This window comes from Stegostoma tigrinum, unplaced genomic scaffold, assembly GCF_030684315.1.
Source record: "Stegostoma tigrinum isolate sSteTig4 unplaced genomic scaffold, sSteTig4.hap1 scaffold_304, whole genome shotgun sequence".
NCBI classification, from domain to species: Eukaryota; Metazoa; Chordata; class Chondrichthyes; order Orectolobiformes; family Stegostomatidae; genus Stegostoma; species Stegostoma tigrinum.
In genome coordinates this window covers 63,194-89,241 of record NW_026728232.1, presented here as the reverse complement: position 1 = coordinate 89,241, position 26,048 = coordinate 63,194, and the positions used below count along the sequence as shown (strand labels likewise).

At 45.4% G+C, this 26,048-nt stretch overlaps 2 long non-coding RNA genes across 2 annotated transcripts; one reads left to right on the top strand and one right to left on the bottom strand.

The window, feature by feature from the left end:
* Positions 1-2,175: 2,175 nt before the first annotated feature.
* Positions 2,176-7,950, top strand: LOC132208187 (uncharacterized). Its single transcript, XR_009444268.1, has 3 exons — positions 2,176-2,276; positions 2,634-2,743; positions 5,750-7,950. It is a non-coding gene; the product is annotated as an uncharacterized LOC132208187 (long non-coding RNA).
* A 296-nt stretch (positions 7,951-8,246) lies between these two features.
* On the bottom strand, positions 8,247-13,700 carry LOC132208188 (uncharacterized). The gene is made up of 2 exons (XR_009444269.1): positions 11,088-13,700; positions 8,247-9,818 (listed from the first exon to the last, which is right to left on the bottom strand). It is a non-coding gene; the product is annotated as an uncharacterized LOC132208188 (long non-coding RNA).
* Positions 13,701-26,048: the final 12,348 nt, after the last annotated feature.

Here is a 26,048-nt window from a genome sequence, read left to right as displayed (position 1 = left end):
GAAAAGCATCCCAAGCAGATAACAGACGTCTCATTTCATTCAGTCAAATGTCTCAGCTTTTACTTAAATTTTGATCTTTTGAGCTTACACCCGAATGTCTGTGAATAGCATCAATATGACTATACATGTACATGTCAGCACTAGGAGCAGATATGTGCCATTTAGCCACTCTCGCCTGCTTGGTCATTAAATAAAATCATGTCTGAACTGAGTGTAGCTTCAACTCCACAAGCTATTTATCATAATAACGTTTTGACTCTCTTGTTGACCATCAATATATTTAGCATTAATATAAAAAAACTACCTCCTCCATCTTAGATAGCAGCCCACCATTTTTTTTTGTTCATTTGTTTGTGGGATGTGAATGTTGGTAGCTAGCCAGCATTTATTGCCCATCCCTTATTGTCCTTGAGGGAGTGGTGGTGAGATGGCTTCTTGAACTGCAGCGGTCTTAGTTTTATAATTCGCCCCACTATGTTGTTTGGGAGGGAATTCCAGAATTTTGACACAGCAACTGTGAAAGAATTGCGATACATTTCCAAGTCAGGATACTGAGCGATCAGCAGGGGGAATGGTGGTCATTGGTTTTCCTGTGTATCAGGTGACCCAAAACCCATTGGTGGAACTGAAGGTTGGTGGTGGAGGGAGTGGATGTTTATGGATGTAGTGCCAGTGGTGTGGTTTGCATTGTCCTGGATGGTCTCAAGCTTCTTCAGTCTTAATGGAGTTGCACCCATCCAGTGGGAAGTTATTCCATTTCACTTTTATGGAAGATGGACAGGCTTTGGGAAGTCAGCAGGTGAGTTACTGACGGCAGTATTTCATCGGTTTTGACCTACACTTGTATTCACTGTGTATCTGTGGTAAGTCTAGTTGAGTTTCTGGTAAATGGAATCCACCTGCATGTTAACAGTGGGGCATTTAGTGACGGTAATGCCATTGAATGTCAACGAATTGTGATTATATTTTGTCTTATTTGAGAATGTCATTGCTTGCCATTTATATGGAGCAAATGATACCTGTCACTTGTTAGCCCAAGCCACGATAGTGTCCAGTTCTTTGGACTTGTACTCCTTTACTGTGTCTCCAAAATCTTCTCTCTCCACAAGGCAAGCAGCATTTCTGGACGCTCTTTCTCTTTGCAGAGAAAAGAAAAGTAACATCTTAAAACAAAGGATAGAAGTGCTGACTTGATTTGTTCTTGGAGCTGTCATCTAACTCCTGTGCTGAGCCTGACAGACAGACTAAACACGGAAGATGTTTCCACTAATGTGTGGACACAGAAAAAACAGATACGAGTCACAAATGAATTGATTGTGCAATTCAGAAATCAGTTCTTTGACTGAGTATAAAACAAGAAGATATTGGAAATATTCAGTCTCGATGATAAGTCTCTGGCTTGAGAAGAAGAGTTAATTTTCCCTTTCTGTGGACTGATGCAGAGAAGTCATGTAATATAAAGTGCATTTCTCTCTCAACTGTTGCTGAATATTTCGAGTTGATTGAGTCTGCTTTTGTTTATTCAAAGAGTGCTGAGGCAATGAAACTCATGACAGGAAGTGATTGACATCTCAGTCTCTTCTGAAGCTCGTGTGTAACATTTCACGCTTGCCTGAACATCTTAAACTACTGACATATCAGCACAGTCACCGCACAGGAAGACTCTTCACACTTCAGTGTGAGAACGGATTTATTTAGTTTTCCTACCTGACATCGTTCAGCTTTGAAATTTGAAATGATTTTATCACCAATAATTGCATTCTACTTGCGGCGAAATTCAAATATTCTACACAGGAAAGGTGTATATTTTGTTCACTTTATCCGTTGAGTGTGTGTTCATATCTCTTTGTTCTGTTGTTTATTAGAACCAGGACAGACAGGGACCATGCACTTGTATCAATGGATTCCTGCATCTTTCGTCCTGGCATATTCCTTCATATCTTCGTTGTATCAATATTGCTGCTCAATGGCAGCGTGTTTTTCCCAGCATTCTGGGCGGGAATGCATTTGCCCAGGTAACAAAGTGTGAAGCTGGATGAACACAGCAGGCCAAGAAGCATCTGAGGAGCACAAGAGCTGATGTTTCAGACCCACACGAGTTATCTCAGGTTCGCCAGCATCTGCAGTCCCCATTATCTCTGAATGTATACGCCCACTTGTGCGCGCGCAATCTGACGCGTTTCAAACATGCGCAGTACCGGAGGCAAAGGAGAGCCGGAGGAAACGGATGAGGAGCAGGCGCGATAAGGATTTGAAAGGTGAAAATTAGAAATCGAGTGAGTATTCCACGAAGTGGGCGGAGAGGCTTTTTAAAATCTGACAGTAGCCACCGTCACTGAATTGAAAAATACCGATCCCGGTTTTGTCACGAATAGACTGGAATTGCTGAATTCCTTTGTTAGCCGAGGCAGGGCTGGGCGCCGCGAATGTTTTCTGAGCCGTGTGAGCCCGCCATCTTTATCCGGGGTCAACTGGAACCGGAGAGTGCGCATGTCCTTTACTTGTTGGGAACGGGGCGAGGGGAAGGCGAGCAGGATTTACGAACAGCAACTTCAAACCAAGAGAAATGCTTTTCTTTTTCTGTTCTGAATCTCTGTCCTGGATTGATCGTGATGGATTTTACACTCTTACAGATCAATGTCAGCAGAGGAATTTGGCAGACTTGAACCTCAGAAAGAGTGAAAGAGTAACTCGATTGATGAGTATCTGAATGTTATCAGCATCTGAATGTGGTAGCTTTCAGGTATGTATGTATGTGTGTGTGTGTGTGCGCGCCAGTGGGAAAAGATTTGAGATATCAGAAAATGAGATACACTATCTGTGGTTAGATTACAGTTGATTAGCTGTTTTTAGTTCTCGGACTTGCTGTCAGGAACGGTCTAACAACTATGGAGTGGATGTAGCACAGATTCACCTGATTGATAACTGAATCTGTAGGTTTGGAATACAAGAAGGCCCATATTAAAAAAAATCAAAAAGTGCAAACCATTTAGCCCATGCCAAATGTCTGGAGCAATCCAGTCAGTCCTATTCCCTTGTTTTATCCCTGCACCTTTGCATTTTTCTCTCAAATGCTGATTCAGTATTTTTTTGAAATCAATTAACATCAAATTTGCTTTGATGAATTAATCTATTTATTACTTTCAAATATCTGTGCATGTGAATCCCTCAGAATCTGCACACTCTTTAGTGTTGTGTTATTGCCTCTACCTATCCCTTCTGCTAAAACACATCACTTCATTCTGTGAGAGGTATCCCTGGAAATTGATTAATAAGAAATATTTTTGATCAAAGTCTTGGGAATATGATTAGTGACTGTTAGCGGAGTTACAGAGAAACTATTTCCACTGAGTGGGGAATTGACGACGAGCAGTAACAGACTGAACATGACATCAGTACCAGCATATTTCCAGGTCAAGTTTTCCAGATCCTTATAACTGTTTGATGGTTCAGGGACTGCAGAATTCCACATTCAATCTGGAAGATTGGAAAGTGCCAAATTGAAAGAAAGCTGCTGTGCGTTCAAGTCGTGCGAGCTTCATTAGAATGGCGCAGTAGTCTATCAGGGCAAACTGGTACAAAGGATGATGTCACATGAGCTGGAGAGATAGCTACATCGAAGACAGGGTGTAGCAGTGGAAAGATACTTTTCAGAATGGAGGGTTTTGATTAGTGGTGTTCCACAGGAATCAGTGCTGGGACCTCTGCTGTTTCTGGTCTATATAAATAACTTGGAAGAACACGTGGCTGGTCTAATCAATAAGTTTGCGGACAATACAAAGGTTGGTAGAGTTGCAGATAGTGAGAAGGATTGTCAGATGATACAGCAGAGTATAGATAAATTGGAGTTATGGGCAGAAAGATGACATGTAGTTTAATCTGGACAGATATGAGGGGATGTAATTTGGAAAGTCAGGTACAGGTTTAAATTATAGAGTAAATGGCAGAACTCTTAGGAACATTGATATGCAGAAGGATCTGGGTGTGCAGGTCCACAGGCTACTGAAAGTGATGGTGCAGGTAGATAATTTAGTATAAAAGGCCTTTGGGATGACTGCCTTCATTGGAAGGTGCAATGGCGATATGGACAGGCAAGTTATGCTGCTGCTTTGTAGAACTCTAGTTAGGCCACACTTAGAATATTGCATTCAGTTCTGGACACCACATGTGGATGTGGATGCTTTGGAGAGGGTATAGAATAGGTTTCCCAGGATGTTGCATGGTTATGGGGGAGTTCAGCATTGAAGAAAGGTTGGAAAGACTTGGTTTGTTTACACTGGGACGCAGCAGGTTGAGAGGGTGGCCTGAGAGAAGTTTATAAGATCGTGAATGGCATGGATAGAGCGGAATGTATGAGACTTTTTTCCCCCCAGGGCAGAGGGATAAATTACTAGAGGACACAAGTTCAAGCTGCAGGGGGAATGTGTGAAAGAGATAAGCAAGGCAAGCTTTTCACACAAAGGTTGCTGAGTTCCTGAAATGTGTTGCCACAGGAGGCAATGGAAGCAGACGCAGCAGCAGCAGTCAAGAAGCACCTGGCTGAATACATGAACAGGAAGGGAAGAGAGGAATGCGGATCCTGTGAATCAAGGCATTTTTAGCATGGAGGGTTAGAATGTGCAGGCACAGGCTTGGAGTGCTAAAGGGCTGGTTCCTGTGCTATGTTGTTCTTTGTTCTTAACAGAGGATTTTGTCTGGGTTGGGAAGCTAAAATGAAAGTCATGGCGCAGCTTGCAAACGGAATGGATTTTTTTTCTGCAGAATAATAGCCCAATCTGTATTTTCTATTCACTATGTGGTACAGTCCCCGTCATAAGCAGTGAGGACAGTAATTAAAATGTGTAAGGTACAAATGATTCATCATTTATTTTCTTCTTGCAAAAACTTGAAAATAGCCTGAAGAAAGATGTTATTTGCAGAGTAGGTTATATGATACAGAAAATCATTGGCAAAGTATTACATTCTAACTGAACTAGAGGCTAAAATAAACTCTGACTGTCAGAATCCCTATTTTTTCAGCAGGTTTAATTTTTAATAAAATGCATTCTGACATATTGAGCAAGTCAATAATCTTTTCCAGTCTGAATCTGCTGCTCAGAGTCCTGGAAGTGATGGTTTTTCCATGCACCACCTGATCTTGTGTTTCTGTCTGGTGAGTTTGGGAGGTTGTTAGAATTACTGGCAGATGAATTAGATTACCTACAGTGTGGAAACAGGTCCTTCGGTCCAACAAGTCCACACCGCCCCTTGAAGCATCCCACCCAGATCCAGACCCATCCCCCAATAACCCACACCCCCCTGAACACTATGGGCAGTTTAGCATGGCCAATCCACCGAGCCTGCACATCTTTTGACTGTGGGAGGAAACCGACACAGACAGAGGGAGAATGTGCAAACTCAGTCGCTCAAGGCTGGAATCGAACCCAGGTCCCTGGTGCTGTGAGGCTGCAGTGCTAACGACCGATCCACCGTGCTGCCCATATGAAGCCCATCTCCATTAATGCTCTCCCTATTTCTCAGTTTTCCCACAAAGAACACCTTTATGCAGCCCCAGATTTGGCAGCCAGTTCCTTTCACTGAAGCTCAATACTGAACCAGTTCTATTGTTATAACAATCCAAGAGCTTTCATGGTCGCATTGTCCACTGTCTATTGCACAAATGATCAGATGTATTCAGTCCAGTTTTAAAGTTCTGCCTTTTTCCCTGTGGGTCATATTTTCTTCTTACTGTCTGTTATTCATTTTACAGGAAGTTGGAGCATTTGCAGTCAGTGAACTCAAATCTCGCTGCAGATTCTAACGAAATGTTGAATTCATCATGTCTTGAATATCATCAGGCTTTGATCATGGAAGCCAAAACCAGTGTTCACACTGAGAAACCATGGAAACGTGAGGACTGTGAGAAGGAATTCAAATATCCATCTTCCCTGGAAAGTCATCAGTGTGGTCACACTGGAGAGAGACCGTTCACCAGCCCTGACTGTGGAAAGGGATTCATTTGATCATCCAGTCTGCTGACACACCAGCAAGTTCATATAAGAGAGAGGCAGTTCATCTCCTCTGAGTGTGCGAAAGGATTCACTCACTCATCCCATCTGCTGACTCACCGGCACGTTCACACTGGGGAGAGACCTTTAAAATATCCACACTCTAGGAATTGCGAGAAAAGTTCGAGAGAACTAATATCTCACATTAGTGAGAAACCATTCAGGTGCTCTCACTGTGCGACTCGGTTCAAGCGATCATCTAAACTCCCAATACACCAGCACATTCACACTGGGGAGAGACCGTTCATCTATTCCATATGTAGGAAGTGTTTCATTCACTCATCTGACCTGGTGAAACACCAGAAAGTTCATTCTAATGAGAGACCTTTTTCAATGTTCAGACTGCAGGAAATGCTGTAAATGTTCTGGAGAACTGATGTCCCATCAACATGTTCACACTGTTGAGAGCCCAATAAGATACTCTCATGATGGGACTGGGTACAGATGAATATGTAACCTCGCTGTACACCAATGCATCCACACAGGGGAGATACCGTTCACTTGCTTCATGTGCAGGAAGAGATTCGTCAGATCATTGTACCTGCTGAAACACGAGCAAGTTCATTCTGACCAGAGAATGTGGGAAATGGTATAAAGATTCTGAACAATTAGCCTCCATGAACTTGCTCACATTATTGAAATAACTTTGAATGTTCAGATTGCAGAAAATGCTTTAAAAGTCCTCAACAATTGATGATCCATCAATGTGTTGACACAGGTGAGAGACCGTTCCAGTGCTTTCACTTTCAAACTGGGTTCAGGTGATCATTTCACCTCATTGTATGCCAGTGATGTTCAGACTGGAGGGAGGTCGTTCGCCTGCATTGAATGTGGGAAGGGATTCACTCAAACACCCGACAACCCCCCCTGCTGCCCCCCCCCCAAAAAAAACATGAGTGAATTCACAAATAACCACAGTGGTTGCATTTTGCTATTAATTATGTTCGGTAATGAACACATTTCATTGTTGTCTGTTTCTACTGATGTTAAATTGACTTTCCTGAAAATATAGGTTTTTATTTTCTGAGTAAAAGGCAAATAAATTAGCTTTGTATTTAACACAAAACTTACACTTTGTTTTCAAATGTCCCAAGCACAAGTTAGTTTCTTTTGGCCTTCTTAACGAGAGGATTCAGATTCAGGAGCAGGAACGTCCTTCTGTGATTCCACAGGTCTCAGTGAGCCCATAGCTGGATTCTTGTGTGCAATTTTGGTCTCATTATTCTTGTGGAAGAATGCTTTGGCTGTGAAGGGAGTACAATGAAGGTTGACCAGAATGATTCCTGGGATGACAGGACTGACATGTGAAGAAAGACTGGATCAGTTAGGACTATATTCACTCGAGTTCAGAAGAGTGGTCTTTCATAGAAACAAAAGAATTCTGACAGGGCTACACAGGATAAACAGAGGAAGGCTGTTCTCAATAAACAGGGTGTCCAGAACCATGACTTTTAGGATATGGGCATACATGGGAGCATAAAGATGGGATCCTAGTGTCTCTTTAACCTGTCATCGACAAGCTATTTAGGACTGAGATAAGAAGAAATTTCCTCACCTCTGGAATTATCTGCCACAGAAAGCACCTGAAGCCAAAACATTGAATGTATTTAAGAAGGATTTGGATATAATCCTTGGGGTGAAAGGGATCAGAGTATGGAGAGAAAGCAGGAACAGATGGATGATCAGCCATGATCGTGTTAAATGTTGGAGCAGGTTTGAATGACCAAACGGCCGACCACTATTTTCTTTGTCAATGGTTATTATTTTCACAAATACTTTTTCTCTTCTGATCAATATTATGGTTCTTTCCTCCCCTTTTGTGCTGCTGAACTACTTAATTTTTTTGTAATGTTGTAAGTGTTCCCTACTGTGAAGATTGATTAAAATTATTTGTTTAACTCCCCTGCTCTTTCCTGGCTCCTCATTATCACTGACAAATCTCATTCTCTAAGGGGCCGATGTTCACAGCTCTCTTCTCTTTTTATCTTTTGAAATACTTCATTGACCACAGTATGTTTTCTCCTGTTATGGTTATTTCCTCCCCTTTTTGCTGCTTGACTATATTTGTGTATTTTAAAGTTGCAAGAATGCCCTAATGTGAATATTGTTGAAAAGTATTTGTTTAACTCTCCTGCCCTTTCCTAGCTCCTCAATGTTACCCTTTACAAAGCTCATTTTATAAGGGGCCGATGCTCACAGTTCTGTCCTCTCTTTATTTATTGAAATAATTAATCAACCACAATACACATTGTTCCTCCATAATCATCTATAAGGCCTTGTGTGGTGGCATTGTGAGAGAGGCCGAGCCACAACAATGTACAACAGTTCAATAATGTCCAACTGTATGCAAAAAAGGCAAGTTTCATCAAAGCTTTTTGTCTTGCACACTTCGGTTCATTCACAATAAGCACCAATGGAAAGGGAGCAAACGTTTTATACTGTACTGACCTGGGCGAATAATAGACTCTGATTGGTCAAGGCATTGCAAAGGAAAATGCACCAGTTAGATGATGACCAAACTTTGTTTAAATTTCACGCAGACAGATTGACTCTGATTTTTCAAAGCATCACTGGAGACCTCAACTAAAGAAGGGCTGGCCCCTGTCTGGTTGAGTTGAAGGAGGTGTTATTAATATTAATTGGGCACTATTAATATTTGAGCACTGTAAGCACAAACTGGTTGGCTGTGGCTAATGCGTTATCTATTGTGAAGAGACAAAAGAAAATGCTGTTTGCCAAAATCTCCCAACCTTTAGGTGGAGGTGAGGAATGCTGCAGAATGTGATTGTTAATATTGTCTCCGAAGTGGAAAACAGGTGAACTGTTGCACTTAAGAAACAATTCCTGTGAAAGATAATGTGGGAACATCATGCTGGTAAGCCAGTCGCACATAGTGAGGGGATGGGCAGTGGGAGAAGACACAGTAAATGTATAGCCTGAAACAGAATCTAAAATACATGCAGGATTGGAGGCAGTGGAAGTTCGACAATGGCAGAGAGGTGATCAAGGAAAGCAAGGGTCATAAAACCATACAGATGGACAGAGTTATACAGATTTACAGCACAGAGTGTGCCGTCTGCCCACCATTCCGATGCTAGTCATCAAACATCAGTGAAAGAGAGCAATAGATGAACATGGATTCAGATCCCACAGCAAAGGTGTCACTCCAGATGCAGAGACATTGAACCTCTCCCAAATAACACAGGACAACAATAAAATCCTTAAATTATTAATGACTCATTAAAAAATATTTAGCCCTGAAACAGTCTTATTGATTACAATATTACAATCTGCTGGAACCTGTAGCTGGAAAGATTTCAAAAGTTCCATGTCAGAGAATAGTTTCAAAATTAAGGAAATCCCTTGGAATCGGGTGATGTAACTGAGGTTACTCCGTGGAAATTCTATGAGTTAGTTTGTAAAATCAATCTCCATCAGCCAGAGCGAGCCATTCAGAAGAGATAATCATTTCAATTGATTTGGGTTTTGCTGTGTGTACCAGCCACTCTGAGCTCTGATAAAAGGAGTTTCAAAAATCCATCCATCAGTCCAGTACAGATGTTCACAACATCCCCTCTTCATAGCTCAGGATGACTGACTATTCTCCCTGCTGTACAATATCCCTCAGCGTGGCCAGCAGTCACTCAATTTGAGGATAGCGTCTCCTCAGGGCCATAAGTTTCTATCCTAGGTTTTCATATGAATGAATCAGGCTTCTCCATCCACCCAACCAGAAATTGGCCACTTGCTCGTGCTGCAATCCTAATGTGCCTGAATGAAACCGAGAAACAAAACCCAGGTCATTGCCGTTGAGAAAAAATAAGTAAATTAATAAACCATGTAATTAATAAATAATTAAATAATATAATATTGTAGATTCTATTAAGTTCTCTTCTAATCTGTCCTTCTATGTTCAATTACTTATGCACATATATACCCAGGTCATTCTATCCTTGCAACCCCTTTAGAGATGTACCCTTTATTTTATATTGCTGATGTACATTCATCCCATTAAAATGTATGACCTGACACTTCTCCACATTGAAATTCATCCACCTCTGATCCACACACCCCACTAACTTTACACAAGTTTCCAGAAAATTACGAGAGGCATTGATTGAATGGAGAGTGAAGTATTTTCTCAGGTGAAAATGTCGATTACTATGGGATCTAAGTTTAAGGCAAAAGGGTGTATGTTTAAAGGAGATGTAAGAGGCAAGCGTTTAGACAGTGGGTTGTAAGTGCTTGGAATACACTAGTAGAGGGGGTGGTAAAGGTGGATATGAGAGATAGGTGAATAGGCAGAGAATAGAGTGATATGGATTGCACAGAAACAAAAGATTTTTAGTTTCGAAAGGCATCATGTATCAGCACAGTCTTGGTGGCCCAAAGCACCTGTTCCTTTGCTGTGTTGTTCTTCTTTGTACCATTCTGCTCACATTTTTCTCTGTTTCCAAATCCTAACGTATGCACAAATATTGATCCTGTTCCCTGTAGTCCTATGTTTAGAGCATTAATATATATTTGGAAAACACAAGGGTCTCAACATTGCCACCGAGGGAATTTCAATAGATTCATTCAACTATCCCAAAAAATATCCAAAGCCACTGTTGTATTTCCTTTCTCTCAGCCAATTTTGTACATGTATTGTTATTGTAGTTATTTTCCCCAAATACATAAGCTCACGGGTCAGCTCAATAACATTGAATCACATACTTTCTGGAAGTCTTGGACAAACATGAACTGTATTCCTCTGATCAACCCCATATTTCACACGTTGAAAAGAAAACGTAGGTCATTAACAGCAAGTTAACTAACATCATGTCTCCTGGAGAAATATATGGCAACTTCCCATGAATTGACTGATCTTTGCCCATGTAACTCTTCATTTTGCCTTCACCGTTGCGTCTACAAGTTTCCAAGCAACCAAAGTAAATTGGCTTGTCTGTAACAGTTGGATATATTCTTGCAACTTCTGTTTAACAAATGACTAAACTTTGCAATTTCCCTGTATTCCAGCACTACTCTCGATAAACTTACAAATTCAGCAAAGTTTCTGATCACTTCGAGCAGACTTTGAAAGTAGACATGGCGAGCCCCAGTGAGACAGTTCTCATTCTTCCATGTGGCTCACGATCTCAGAAGATACCCATTTTGGAAAAGCCTGATTGGTTTTTTTTGCTGCTGAATACCACGGGATTGTTACAGCTCCACTTGTCTCACATTCAAAGCCATTTTCAAAACTTAAACACAAGCACAAGACTGATGAATGTAGAAGGGGTAATGTGCACTGAGCATATTCATCTAACTAGTACATGGGAGCATAAAGATGAGATCCTTGTGCCTCTCTAACCTGTCATCGACAACCCCATCACATTGTAACACCTTGTGTCTTATGTTCCTCCAGCTCGCTTTCCAGGTAAACATTGGATTTGCCATTGGCCTGCATTGGCATTGAACACTAATTGACATTGGATCTGGCTGGGCTGAGGGAGGTGAAGGTGAGACAGGGCCAGAAGCAAAAAGAGATGCAAAATCGGGGTGTTGTGAATCAGTTGATTTCAGTGGGGACCGAGTGCTGTGATTTGCAGCCCGAGTTTCCCAGGAGTTACAGTGATTGGGCTAGTGTTTTTTTTAATTGAACGTTTTCCTCAAGCGTGACTTCCTTTTTGTAAACCATGCTGACTCTGCCTGGCTCCGATCTGATCTGGACCACTCATAAACAAAACATTTTACTGTATTTCAGTACATGTGACAACAAATCAATCTGTGCATCCCTCTGTTTCCCTCTCGGTCTGTCTGTTGATCTCTCTCTGTGTCGGTTCTACACTTTTTCTCTCCCTGTGTACCATCCGCACTCTTCTCCAAGAGCAAAAGCCTGTAAGCCCATCACCATTCTGTTAAGCTAGCAATGGCCTGTCAACACATCTCCACTGTTCTACCAATGACCTGTGAACACGTCTGCATTCCCTTCTTCTTGCAACAACTTATTAACACACGACCAGTCTTTTCTTGTAGCTACAGCATGTGAAACATTCCCAATCTGTTCCCCCAGCAACAATCTGTGAGCCCATTGCCACTGTCTTGCCCGAGTCAAGGCCTATGAGCAGATCCTTAGACGGTTGCCCTTGGAAAGGCCTATGAATCCATCCCCACTCTGATCCCCTTGAAACAGGCTCATACCCATCCCCAATTTCATTGCAAAAGACTGTGACCACATCTCCAATGTACCCCAAGCAACAACCTGTTGAACATCCACAAAATGTTCTCGTAGCAACAACGTGTGAACTGATCCTGCCTCTGTTCTCTTAGTAACAGCCTGTCAGCCAATCCCTACTCTCTTCCCCTAGCAACGGCCTGTGAAACCACCTCCACTCTGCTGCACTGACAACTGCCTGTGACCCCATTCCCAATCTGCTCTGCTAGAAACAGTCTGTGAAACCATCAATACTGTATCACTTGCACCAGCCTGTGAACCAATCCTCACGCTTTTGCCTTAGCACCAGACTGTTCAACCATCTCCACACTGTTCTCCTAGCAGTGACTTGGGAACCCAATCCCAATTTAGTTTTATAGCAATAGTCTATGATCCCATCCCCATTCTGTTCCTCTAGCAATGGCCTGTGAGCCCATCTTAATCTTGTTCCCCTCGCAATGATCTGTTAACCCACTCCCACTGTGTTCTCCTTGCAATGGCCTATGAACCCATCCTAACAATGTTACTCTAGCCATAGACTATAAACCCATCCCACACTCTGTTCTCCTAACAGCGATGTGTGAACGTATGCTGAAACTGTTCTCATAGAAAATGGCCTGTTAACTCATTCCCACACTATTATACCTAGGAATGGCCGGTGAGCCCATCCCCATTCTGTTGTGCTAGCATAGGCCAGAGAACCCTTCCTTAGTATGTCCCTGTGCAGCAGCCTGTGAATGCATCCTCTGTTCTCCTCGCACCCCGCCTCTGTTCTACCAGCTATGGCCTTTGAACACCGCCCCACACTGTTGCTTTAGCAATGATCTAGTGATGCATTCCCACTCTGTTTTCCTTGCCTTGGCCTGTGAACCCATCTTCATTCTGTTACCCTAGCACTGCCCTCTGAACCCATCCCCATTCTATTACCCTAGCATCAACCTGTGAATTCATCCCCACTCTGTTCTGCTTTTAACAGCCTGTGTACAGTAGATAGGGGGAGATTTGAAGGATGGAGGGGAGATGGGGATTTATAGAAAGCTGTGAGAGAGACAAGAAGCTGGGAGTATGAAGGCAGAGGAAGGCAGTAAAATCTGTGGGATCAGACTGTGCAGCAGCCCCATTTTTGTCCCTTTGTCTCCCCCAAGCGCCAGCCCAGGTCTCACGCCCTTGTGGTCCAAACTCCAGAGACTGCCTGAGCCCCATAATTCATTCCCCCATGAGCATGTGAGTGTGGAATTGAACGACAAGGACACGAGATGGTTGATTATAATTCTCTCGGTCTCTCTCTCTCTGGTCCCAGCTCCTGTCTGACGATTCCTCACTGCAGAATGATTTGCTTCTCTCTGACTCTGCATCATCCCGAGTTTCAGCTCCTGAATAAAATCTCCTTGGGGGTGGAAGTAAGACAGAGAGAAATGAAAATGGATTAAAATTTTTAAAAAGCACCGAAAGCACAGCAAAATCTCACCGCTTGCTGCTTCAGCAATCTGAGACATTCCCCACCCAGCACAGCAAGATCCCACTGCTGAACATGCCTGAACACCCACAGTCTCACACTCTCCTCACCCCACCCCACCCCGCCCTCCCCACCCAAACATCAGCACAGCTCCTGATTTTAAACCCAGAGAGCGGGGAACAGGAAGATGTCTCAAACTGCCTCAGGGCTGTCCCAGTGTTTCTGTTTGAGGGGAAGGGCAGGAGAGATATTTACTCCAGGGCTGGGATTCACACCCCCTCACACATCCCACACCCCCAATCCCAGAATCTGTGTGCCTTACTCTGTCTGCAAGCTTCAGTGTCAGATATCTCCCCGCCTGCCCCAGCACAGAAAGACAGAGAGAGAGACAGAGGTGCCCTGTTTTTTTGGGAGGGGATGTGGGGGAAGAGAGAGAGAAAAACAGACAGACAGAAATTGAGCAAATTAAATGGAAATAAAAATAAACAGAAACAAAGGCAATCCCGCCACTGACTGACCTCCAACATTTCCCCATTTTATCAGCACTTTCCCCTGGTTTTAAACCCAGAGAAATTGAAGAGATTTCAACTGAGATCAAGGGGCAGATGCTTTCTGACTGCCCCCAGGGTTTATTTCCTGAGAGGCTGGGCAGAAACTCAGTGGTGGGGAGTCACTCCCCGGAGCCTGTGTCTCTGTCCATCTCCATCTCCCCACTCAGTGTTTAACCTGTCCCCCCCCACAGCTTGTTCTCTGACACTCTGGCGATGTGGTAAAAAAACACGAAGAAATGACCAATGCTCCCCTCTGGCCACTCCCATTAACCAGGCACAAACCCCATGCCCGTTCCACCTGGGATTGGTGCTGTTTCTACATGAAATATTAACGATGAACCTTCCAAAGTGTCCAGTCGCCTGTCTCTCTCCCTCCCTGTCTCTGTCTCTGCCCCTATCCATGGATCCATCTCTGTTGACTTTCTCCTGCTCGAGAATGATCAATGTCCCTCACTCCCCCCATTTCCTCGATGTTTCAATAGAAATGCCCTCTCCTGCCTCACGTTTGCCATGTGTTCCCATCTCCCCGCTGTGTCTCGTGGGTATTTGCAATGTCAATGTCACATTTTGGAGGTTGAGGGGGTGATGGGAGGTGGGGTGGGTCTCGGCTGAGGTAGTGGGGGTGATAGAGGGACAACACACCCTCTCACGACACTCACTATCAGGCTATCAGCAGACTCAGGCCAGGGCCCTGTGGACAGCATTGCATCACATGTGAGGGTGACCTACAGGCTGCAGTGGTGCACAGTAAGATCCCGCCGGCAGCTGTGTGTGGGACCGCTGAGGGATTCCCTCAACACCTTGTCGGAGCCCGGCCCACCCCCTCCACGGGCTGCAATGTGAAAGCATGCCTCTCCCCCACTGAGCCTGCCAGCAAATATTACACTCCCCCATTTCAACTTGGAGCTGGCTCGGACTGAACACGGGAGTTAACCACTCACCACCACCTCCCTAGATCTTGTACCTAGCCCCCCTAAACATGCCCACCTCTACCTGGTTCAGCTGTATTCCTTTTCCCCCCAACACTCCCATCTTCACCCCAACCCCACCCCCACACTCCTCGCTGTGCAGGGTCCCACGAAGAGCAAAATGTGAAAATGGCCACACGTTGATGGAGAAGGTTAAACTCGTTCTGAACACTGGCATAGAGAGAGTGGGGGTGGGATGTCATACCCTGCCGTTTCTACACCCTTGTAACGCTGAGCCCTTCCCCTGTCCCGGAGCCTGCAGTGACCCCCACTCCCTCACCCCCACCCCTCCCACATATCAGAATAAGGTCCCAGTCAATGGGAACAGTTCCCTCCATTCACCCCCAAACCTCGCAGACAGGCCAAGACGGGCCAAGAGGTGGGATTGGGCCATGGGATAGTTGGGGGAGGTCGTGGGATCCTACTCTTCCTTTCCCACATCCTGGCATCCCCATCCTACCCCAAACTCTCCACTAAAATGACAATATGTCCCAGCACAGTTTCTCCCAGATATTCCAAGATGAAATGCAGAAGAGAAAGCAGTTTGATGGATGGACAGGAGTATCCAGCTCACCCCTCCCCTCCCCTCCCCTATTGCCTTCAGCTCGCCAATACACTTCATTCAAGTGGTGCCTGTACCTTCCATGTTTTGCTTGCTGCCTCATGGCCCCATCTGAAACACAGATATGACTCACAAAGCTTCACATAGGGTTAGGATTCCTGATCTGCCCCCCCCCCCCCCCCCCGCCCTCCCCTCTCCCCATCCCCATACACAACACCCAGAAGTGGCTAAAATTGGAATGAACGAGCAACCACACAGCAAGATCCCAACACAGTCTCACTGCATTCCAGTAGAAACACATCACAAACACAGTTCGAAACCAGAGGCTGCAAAGGCTGAGACAGTCATCCCCCTCCCCTCATGTCTGTGTATCTCTCCGACTTGTCTCTGTCTCATTCTGTCTATCTCAGGCTGCCATCTTACTCAGGTGTTGTGAACAATTTTCTCTGCATTTTAAATATTCAATGACTGGAAACCCCACCCCCACCTCCCCCAGCCCTTGTATCTATTCCCCGCCTCCTATACATCCCCACCTCCCCACTCCCACTGCCCTCCGAACTCACTCCCATCCCCGCCTTTCTAAGCTTTTTCACTCTGTCTCCATCTCCCTTTCCCCCCAACACTGTCTCTGAATTATACCTCTGTGTCTGAAATGTTGTCACCCCTGCCATTTAGTAACCCTGACCTGTCACACTGCGGCATTGACTGTCTAAAATGGTGGGACGGTCTGGACAGAGTGGTGGGAGTGGGGAAGGCCTAAACTGAGGAATGGCAATGGAGAGAGGGAAAGGGGGAAGAGATAAAGTAAGAGAGAAAGAAAGAGCCAGAATATGGTCAGAGAGAAAGGGAGGAAGACCCCAGCCTGAGGAAGGTGCGTGGAGAAGGAGATGGACGGAGTGAGACAGAGAGACAAAGAAAATGTAATAGCAAAGGCTCTGTAAACAACATTTGGACACTGGGCATCTTGTTGCAATGTAGGCCACACTGCAGGTAATTTGACACACAGCAAGATCCCACAAGCAGCAGTGTGACTGCAGACAGATTGTGTGTCTCACTGATGCTGGGTAAGGGCTCAATTCTGGCTCCAGGCTGACAAAGAGGGACCAATCTTGCCATTTATGAAGTTCAACATATTTCTTTCTTTCTCTCTGCGTCTCCCCTGCCCCTCTGATATCTCTCTCTCACTCTCTCTCTTTCCCACCTCTTTGTGTGCCGTTCTCTCTCTCCCTTCTAACTCTTTTATCGTTCTGTCTTTGTTCCTCTCTCACTTCCCTCCCCTGATCTTTTTCTCTCGCTCTCCCAGATTTAATCTTGAGCATTGTAATCTTTATCTTTTAAAAAGTCTGTGACATTGATATTTGAGGATATTCTGTTTTTCTAAACTGGGGCTCTGTTTCCCAGCATTCTGTGCCAGTAATGCTGCAGGTCATTGATTCCTGCTCCAAAATGTGTTGAAATCACAATTTCCATTCAGGGAAGAGGCTATCAGTTTCTTTGGGACAAAAAACACCCCCTCCATCCCAAGATGTAATTTGGTGGATGGCACTTTCTGGAACAAAGTGATTGGAGCTGGGCAGTGAAGAGATATTGGAGACCCCAGTTCTCTCCCCAACAACATGCCTCCTCCCCCAGATCCTGTCTCCCTTTCCCAGCACAGATACAAAAATATATCTTGCCCCATTACCTCGCTCCCTTCCACACACCCTTCTTGTATACATCTGTGTTTTTTTGCTAAAAAAAAACTTTCTATTGCAAATTATTTCTAACTCCCCCACTGTTTCTGTTTGTTTGAAAAAAAAGACAATGAGAGGAAGCTGGAGGGGGTTCAGGAGAGGAGACATGGAGAGAAAGACAGAGATGCCCTTGCAGATACTCAGGGCATTGAAGTAAAATGGCCAAATAATGTTTTAGTTATGTGGTTATCAATTTTTTTTCATCCTGGCCTCCACACATCACACATTACTCTGAAGTGAGAATGAGTCTTAGGAGAGAGTTTCACATTTATGGTTTTAATTTCCTCCGTGGGGAATCCTGTCTGTCAGACACTCACTTGGAGGAGAATTAACATGTTTGTGTCAAATCCCAGGCTTCTTTCTTTAACCCCAGGATTCAAAAGGTTTTAAAAGTTACCTGGAGGCTCTTAAAAGAAAACCAGGGTACACCAGAGGAATTCAAATCTTGAGTTAATAAACAAATACAACTCACATGGGCCCCGCGGTGTGCAGCCTGTTGAACAGGCCTCTGGCCAATGCCTGAACCCCACCCGTCCTCACTGTGGAGAAAACCTGGGTCCGTGGAAAGGATTTCTTGTCCCATTGTGGTTTCAAAAGAAATGGATAGAGCAAGAGGGGGAAATTTACTGGAACTGGAAAGGAAGGACATTGTTGAAGAAATCGCACAGCAAGAGGCTAGGGTTTGATGTCTCTGATTCACACAAGTCATCCCTTATCAATGCCAGGCTCTGATTGAATTGGTGAAAACTTAGGGAAATTTCAATCCCAGACCAATGAGGCAAGGTTAAAAGGAGGAGATTATCGAGACAGTCGCATTGCTGCCAGCCAATGAGGCACAGCAAGCTCCCACTGCCAGCAATGTGTCAAGAACAAGATAAACTCAATCTTTGTGATGGAATACTGGTTAAACGGAAAATGTTTTCTGTATCCCCAGGCACTACCATGACGGATACTTAAGAATCTCAAATATCTCTCCCCTTTCTCCCACCCTCTCCCCTTTCTCCTGCCCCTCTCCCTGTTGCAAGTCTGTCTCTCACTCCCAATGTCGACTTCACATTCTCACATTATTACTCTGACATCAGAACAAGTCTTTTGTGAGATTTCCCATTTACAGTTTTAATTTCCTCCTTGGGGAGTCCTGACACATGTTTATGTCAAATCCCAAGGCCCCAATTACTTTAACCCCAGGCTTCAAACCCCGGGGTGCAGCCTGTCCAATAAGCCTCAGATGATGTCCCCTTTGGAGAAAGCCCTTGTTCTATGCCTTATGGGCCCCAAACGCTTCCCCTTTGGAGAAAAAAAAGAGACAGCATGAGTTGCAAGGCATAGCAGAGATAGTGCAGCAAGATCCTGGGATTTCCTCTCTGTCACACGGACAATCTCTCGGCAACATCTGAACACAAACATATTGGGTGATGAGTTGAGTTTCCATGCCAGTCCCTTTGTAAAGCTTTGAAATGGTGGGTTACCTGATTAAAACAGTCACAGCCTGTAACAATGGCACTGGGACAATTAATACACAGCAAGATCCCACATGCAGCAGTGTACCAGCAGCCAGATAATCTGATTTTTTTTTCCCTTCTGTGATGCTGGCTCATTTTAATTATTTCCTGTGGCCCCAGAATCTGACATTACAGTTAATTCACAATCTGAAATACTCTCCCTGGCTCTCTCCGTCCAGTCCCTATACACCTGCATTCCGCATGCAGATGGCCTCAAGGCTCTCCACTTCTTCCTGTCCCGCAGGCCCGACCAGTCCCCCTCCACCGACACCCTCATCCGCCTAGCCGAACTCGTCCTCACCCTCAACAACTTCTCTTTTGACTCCTCCCACTTTCTACAGACCAAGGGGGTGGCCATGGGCACCCGCATGGGCCCCAGCTATGCCTGCCTCTTTGTAGGTTACGTGGAACAATCCCTCTTCCGCACCTACACAGGCCCCAAACCCCACCTCTTCCGCCGGTACATTGATGACTGTATCGGGGCCGCCTCTTGCTCCCCAGAGGAGCTCGAACAGTTCATCCACTTCACCAACAACTTCCACCCCAACCTTCAGTTCACCTGGGCCATCTCCAGCACATCCCTCACCTTCCTGGACCTCTCAGTCTCCATCTCAGGCAACCAGCTTGTAACTGATGTCCATTTCAAGCCCACCGACTCCCACAGCTACCTAGAATACACCTCCTCCCACCCACCCTCCTGCAAAAATTCCATCCCCTATTCCCAATTCCTCCGCCTCCGCCGCATCCGCTCCCACGATAAGACATTCCACTCCCGCACATCCCAGATGTCCAAGTTCTTCAAGGACCGCAACTTTCCCCCCACAGTGATCGAGAACGCCCTTGACCGCGTCTCCTGTATTTCCCGCAACACATCCCTCACACCCCGCCCCCGCCACAACCGCCCAAAGAGGATCCCCCTCGTTCTCACACACCACCCCACCAACCTCCGGATACAACGCATCATCCTCCAACGCTTCAGCCATCTACAATCCGACCCCACCACCCAAGACATTTTTCCATCCCCACCCCTGTCTGCTTTCCGGAGAGACCACCATCTCCATGACTCCCTTGTTCGCTCCGCACTGCCCTCCAACCCCACCACACCCGGCACCTTCCCCTGAAACCGCAGGAAATGCTACACTTGCCCCCACACCTCCTCCCTCACCCCTATCGCAGGCCCCAAGATGACATTCCACATTAAGCAGAGGTTCACCTGCACATCTGCCAATGTGGTATACTGTATCCACTGTACCCGGTGCGGCTTCCTCTACATTGGGGAAACCAAGTGGAGGCTTGGGGACTGCTTTGCAGAACACCTCCGCTCAGTTCGCAACAAACAACTGCACCTCCCAGTCGCAAACCATTTCCACTCCCCCTCCCATTCTTTAGATGACATGTCCATCATGGGCCTCCTGCAGTGCCACAATGATGCCACCCGAAGGTTGCAGGAACAGCAACTCATATTCCGCCTGGGAACCCTGCAGCCTAATGGTATCAATGTGGACTTCACCAGTTTCAAAATCTCCCCTTCCCCCACTGCATCCCTAAACCAGCCCAGTTCGTCCCCTCCCCCCACTGCACCACACAACCAGCCCAGCTCTTCCCCTCCACGAACTGCATCCCAAAACCAGGCCAACCTGTCTCTGCCTCCCTAACCTGTTCTTCCTCTCACCCATCCCTTCCTCCGACCCCAAGCCGCACCCCCATCTACCTACTAACCTCATCCCACCTCCTTGACCTGTCCGTCTTCCCTGGACTGACCTATCCCCTCCCTACCTCGCCACCTACACTCTCTCCACCTATCTTCTTTTCGCTCCATCTTCGGTCCGCCTCCCCCTCTCTCCCTATTTATTCTAGTTCCCTCTCCTCATCCCCCTCTCTGATGAAGGGTCTAGGCCCGAAACGTCAGCTTTTGTGCTCCTGAGATGCTGCTTGGCCTGCTGTGTTCATCCAGCCTCACATTTTATTATCTTGGATTCTCCAGCATCTGCAGTTCCCATTATCTCTGATACTCTCTCTGGCTCTCCTGTTTGTCCTGCTCTTTCAATTCTTCTAATCTTTCTCTCACTGTCACATTTTATCACGCTGCCCTCCTCCATAACCCACATTGAACCTCAGGGTCAGACAGAGACACAACTCATATGGGGCCCTCATGGGATGCAGTGGGAACAGGCATCAGGCCAATGTTTTCCCCCTCTGGAAGTTGTTCTTTTTCAAAGCTTTCCTGGCCCCAGACATTTTGGATCTTCACACTGTAGCTTTCCCAATCAGAAATTCCTGGGGATAAAAGAGAAATGATTAGTTGAAAGGGGGAGCTAGAGCATTTTGCAGCAAAATTACACAGCAAGAGGCCAGGCCTATCTACTATCCCACCTCCACAGCATTACAATACATCATAGCAACGTCAAACTACCAAATAAATCATAAGCTGGTAATATAACAGGTTTAAAATATTAATAAACACACATACACACACACAATCTCAATCAAACAGGGAGAGCTGCTCACTCTCAGTGTGTCGGGATAAATCTGACACATTTCTCAGTGAGTGGTTTTCAGACTCCACCTCGGACGCAGTGCAATGTCACTCAGTCTGCTCATTAGGGAGGCCTCTGTGTGATAGAGATGGTAATTCCCAGGATTGGAGTCTTTTGTTGGATTTTCCAGGCCATTGAGATGTTAATTCTCGGGCAGCAAAGCTTTACTATTCCTTGTTCTTTGAAACCTTTTTAAAGCCATGTTATCTCTGTCAGTGCAGCTTGAAAATATTTAACATTGGTCTCATAATAGCACCGAAGAGCCTGACTGCAGACACCCCAAGAGACAGGAACAGAAAGATAATGGGGATATTTGCTGAGGATCTCTTAGTATTTTCCTGCTGTCAGTGTGGCTCCCAGAATCAAACTCCTGAGATGCTGCTTAGCCTGCTGTGTTCATCCAGCTTCACACTTTGTTATCTCTTTCTCACTCTCTCTCTCTTCTGCCCCTGTCTCTCCCTGGCCTGCACTACATGCAGCCATTTCAAACTTGACTTTCAAAGCTTTGTTTCTTCTCCTCCTCCTGAAAATGTCAGTAGAGTTTGAGAATTTAAAGCATTTATCATATCTCTGCCCCTCAAACACCCACATTTTCCCGTCTCTGCTCCCACTTTGCCCCCAGCACAGGACTGTGGAGAACATGGAGCACTTTATACAGGTTTTGTCAGGGGGTGTAGTCAGTGAGGTTCAGAGCTCAAGGTGTCAGCATGTTGTGTGTGTGTGAGCGCGCGCGCATGTGTGTGTGTGTGTGTGTGTGTGTGTGTGTGTATGTGAGCGTGCAAGTCTGTGCATGTACGTGTGAGCGTGAGTTTGTGTGAGTGTGCACGTATGTGCATGTACATGTGTGCATGTGTGTGTGAGCGTGCAGGTGTGTGAGTGTGCGCATGCATGTGAATGTGCACGTGTTTGAGAGCACATGCATGTGTGTATGAGCACGCACGTTGTGTGACCACGCATGTGTGTATGTGTGCTCATGTGTGTGCGGGTGCTCACATGTGTGCATGTGTGTGTAAGTGTGCACGTGTGTGTGTGTGAGAGCATGCATGTTTGTGTGTGTGTGAGTGCACGTGCGTGTGTGTGTGTGTGCGCATGTATGTGTGTGTGTGTGCGTGTGTGTATGTGTATGTGCATGTGCATGTGTGAGCATGTGCCTGTGAGCGTGTGCTTGTGAGCATGTGCGTTTGTGGGTGTGTGCACGTGTGTGTGTGTGCATGTGTGTGTGTGTGTGTGTGTGTGTGTGTGTATATGTGCATGTGTGTATCTGCATGTCATACAGTCTGACAGCACAAAAACAGATTCTTTGGTCCAACCAGTGCATGCCGAACATAATCAAAAAATAAACTAGTCTTATCTGTCTGCCCCTGGCCCAAATGTATTTTAAGTGATATAATTGTACTCACATACACCTCTTACTCAGGATATTTATTCCACACACCTACCACCCTCTGTGTAAAAACTTTGCCCTCATGTCTTATCTAAATCTTTCTCCTCTCACCTTTAAAATTGTGTCCCCTAGTCTTGAAATGTCCCATCCTAGGGAAATGACAGCTACTATTACCTCTATCCATACCTCTCATTATTTTATAAACTCCTTATCAGGTCACCTTTAACGCTCCTACGCTTCAGTGAAAAACATCCGTATGGAGGGAAGGTCTTATGAGGAAAGGCTGAGGGACTTGAGGCTGTTTTCGTTAGAGAGAAGAAGATTGAGAGGTGAGTTAATTGAGACATACAAGATAGTCAGAGAGTTAGATAGGGTGGATAGCGAGAACCTTTTTCCTAGGATGGTGACGGCGAGCATGAGGGGGCATAGCTTTAAATTGAGGGGTGAAAGATATTGGACAGATGTCAGAGGCAGTTTCTTTACTCAGAGAGTAGTAAGGGAATGGAACTCTTTGCTCGCAACGGTAGTAGATTCGCCAACTTTAAGTATATTTAAGTCGTCATTGGACGAGCATATGGACCTACATGGAATAGTGTAGGTTAGATGGGCTTCAGATTGGTATGACAGGTCAGCACTACATCGAGGGCCGAAGGACCTGTACTGTGCTGTAATGTTCTATGTTCTACGTTCTATGTTCTATGAAGCCCTTTTGACAGTACCTTCCAAATCTACAATCTCTGCCAGCAAGTACGAGAGCAGCAGATACTTTGGAGCACCATTATTTGCAAGTTCCCCTGCAACTCACTCACTGTCCTGATGCGGAAATACTGTTCCATCACTGAGTCAACACCTTTGAACATCCTCCCTAGCAGGACCCTGGGTGCATCTAAAGCAGATAGACTGCTGTGGTTTGAGAAAGCAGCTCATTGCTACCTTTTAAAGAGCAATCAGAGATGTTTAACAGTAGCTGGCCTTGCTCACTATGCTCATATGCCATGGAAGAACCATGGAGGATGTTATGCTATTTATTACCCCTTTCTTCTCTCTTTCACAAAAAAAGGTCGGCACAACATCGAGGGCTGAAGGGCCTGTACTGTGCTGTAATGTTCTATGTTCTATGTTCTATGTTCTATATCCAGCCTTTCTTTGTCCCTCAAATCATCCATAATCAGCATCATCCAGGTAAATAGCGTGTGCGTGTGCGCGTGTGTCTCTGTGTGTCTGCGCACGCGTGTGTCTCTGTGTGTCTGCGTGCGCATGTCTCTGTGTCTGTGCACGTGTGAGTCTCTGTGTGTCTGCGCACACGTGTGTCTCTGTGTGTTTGCGCGCGTGAGAGAGAGACCCAAAGAGAGGCTCTGTGTGTGTGCATGCATAAGAAAGAAAGACCATGTATGTGAGTGTGTCTAGTGGACTGCAAAGTCTGTGTCAATGATTCCATCCTGTAATTTCATTAAGTAACTGTCTTCCCCTGTGTTTCTTCCCCTGCCACAGTGAAGACTCTCAAACAGTCCCTTACGCTCAATCACACACACTCTCGTGTGTGCAGACGCTCTCACATACAGTCTTGTACATACACACACGCACACACTCACATATATTCACAGGGACAAAAAGAAAGAGAGAGACACACAGAAAGACACAGAGCTGGTGAGACAGAGAATGATTACACTTGTAAATGTATCAGCAATTCGACAATTTATACAGCGAGGGTGGGAGAGACACAAATTTTCATAGGTTTTGAGAGAGACAGAGAGACGATGACACAGATAGGTGCAGTGACAGAGAGAATCACAAATAGACACAGTGACAGGGCAGAGAGAATCACAGATAGACGCATGGAGAGAGAGAGAGAGAGAGAAAGAGAGAAAGAGAGAGAGAGAGAGGGAGAGACATAGATAGACACAGACTCAGATAGAGCGAGAGAACCAGATAGAAACAGGGTCAGAGAGATAGATAGAGAGGCACCATGGCTCAGTGGCTAGCACTGCTGCCTCACAGCACCAGGGACCCAAGTTCTCTCCCATCCTTGGGTGACTGTGTGAAGTTTGCACATGGTCTCCAAGTCTGTGTGACTTTCCTCCGGGTGCTCAGTTTTCCTTCCACGGTCCAAAGGTGTACAGGGTAAGTGGATTGACCACGCTAAATTGTTCAGCAATGTACATAACAAGTGGGTTATGGGGGTGTGTGTTTTGGTGGGAGGCTCTGAAGGATAGTACAGCCTTATTGGGCTGAATGGCCTGTTTTCACACTGTAGGGAATCCATGAATGAAAGAAACAGATATTCACAGGGACATAGAGAGATTACTGATATATATAGGGACACAAACAGAACCACAGGTAGACACATGGAGCAGAGAGAGATTATCACACTTATGAACCGAACAAAGAGACATCGCAGCTACATTCAGCAACATGGAGTGAGATTATTCACAGAAAGAGAGACAGACAAACAGATTCACAGAGAAACGGCATGAGACAGATAGAGAAAGAGACAAAGCTAAGATGAAAACGATGACACTGTTATCACAAGGAGAAATGGAGACTGAGACAGACACTCTCTCTCCTTTACCATGAGTACAGGGGGACAGAGTTGTACATCATTTAAAGGTCCCTACAGGGATCACTCAGGATTATACAGCATCTCCTCCCAAAAATGATCTTCCACAACAACACCCACTATTCCAAGATTGACTGCTTTCACCCTTTTGGGAACATGCACATCCCCGTTCTCTGCTCCCAGACACAGAGCACACTGACTCCGAACGATATTCCCATTGCAATGCTGTCACTGGGTCTGAATCCATGAAGTGCCACCCTCACAACACTGTGGGTGAGCTACATCTCATGGACTGTGAAGGGTTCACATCCTGACTGATTGTCACTCATATCCCATGAAGGAAGTAGAAGAATATTGGACACTGGAGAAGGAGAAAGACACAAAGACAAGGAGACACAGATGCAGAAACCTTACCAATGACTCACTGCTACGCCGTCTGAGTGCATCTCCCCCACAGTCTCACTGTGCCCAGTTCCCACTTTTCAGGAATGCTGGGGAATAGTCAGAATAACAAGCGCAGCCTCAATCCAGTGAAAGACCTCATTTACTGCAATC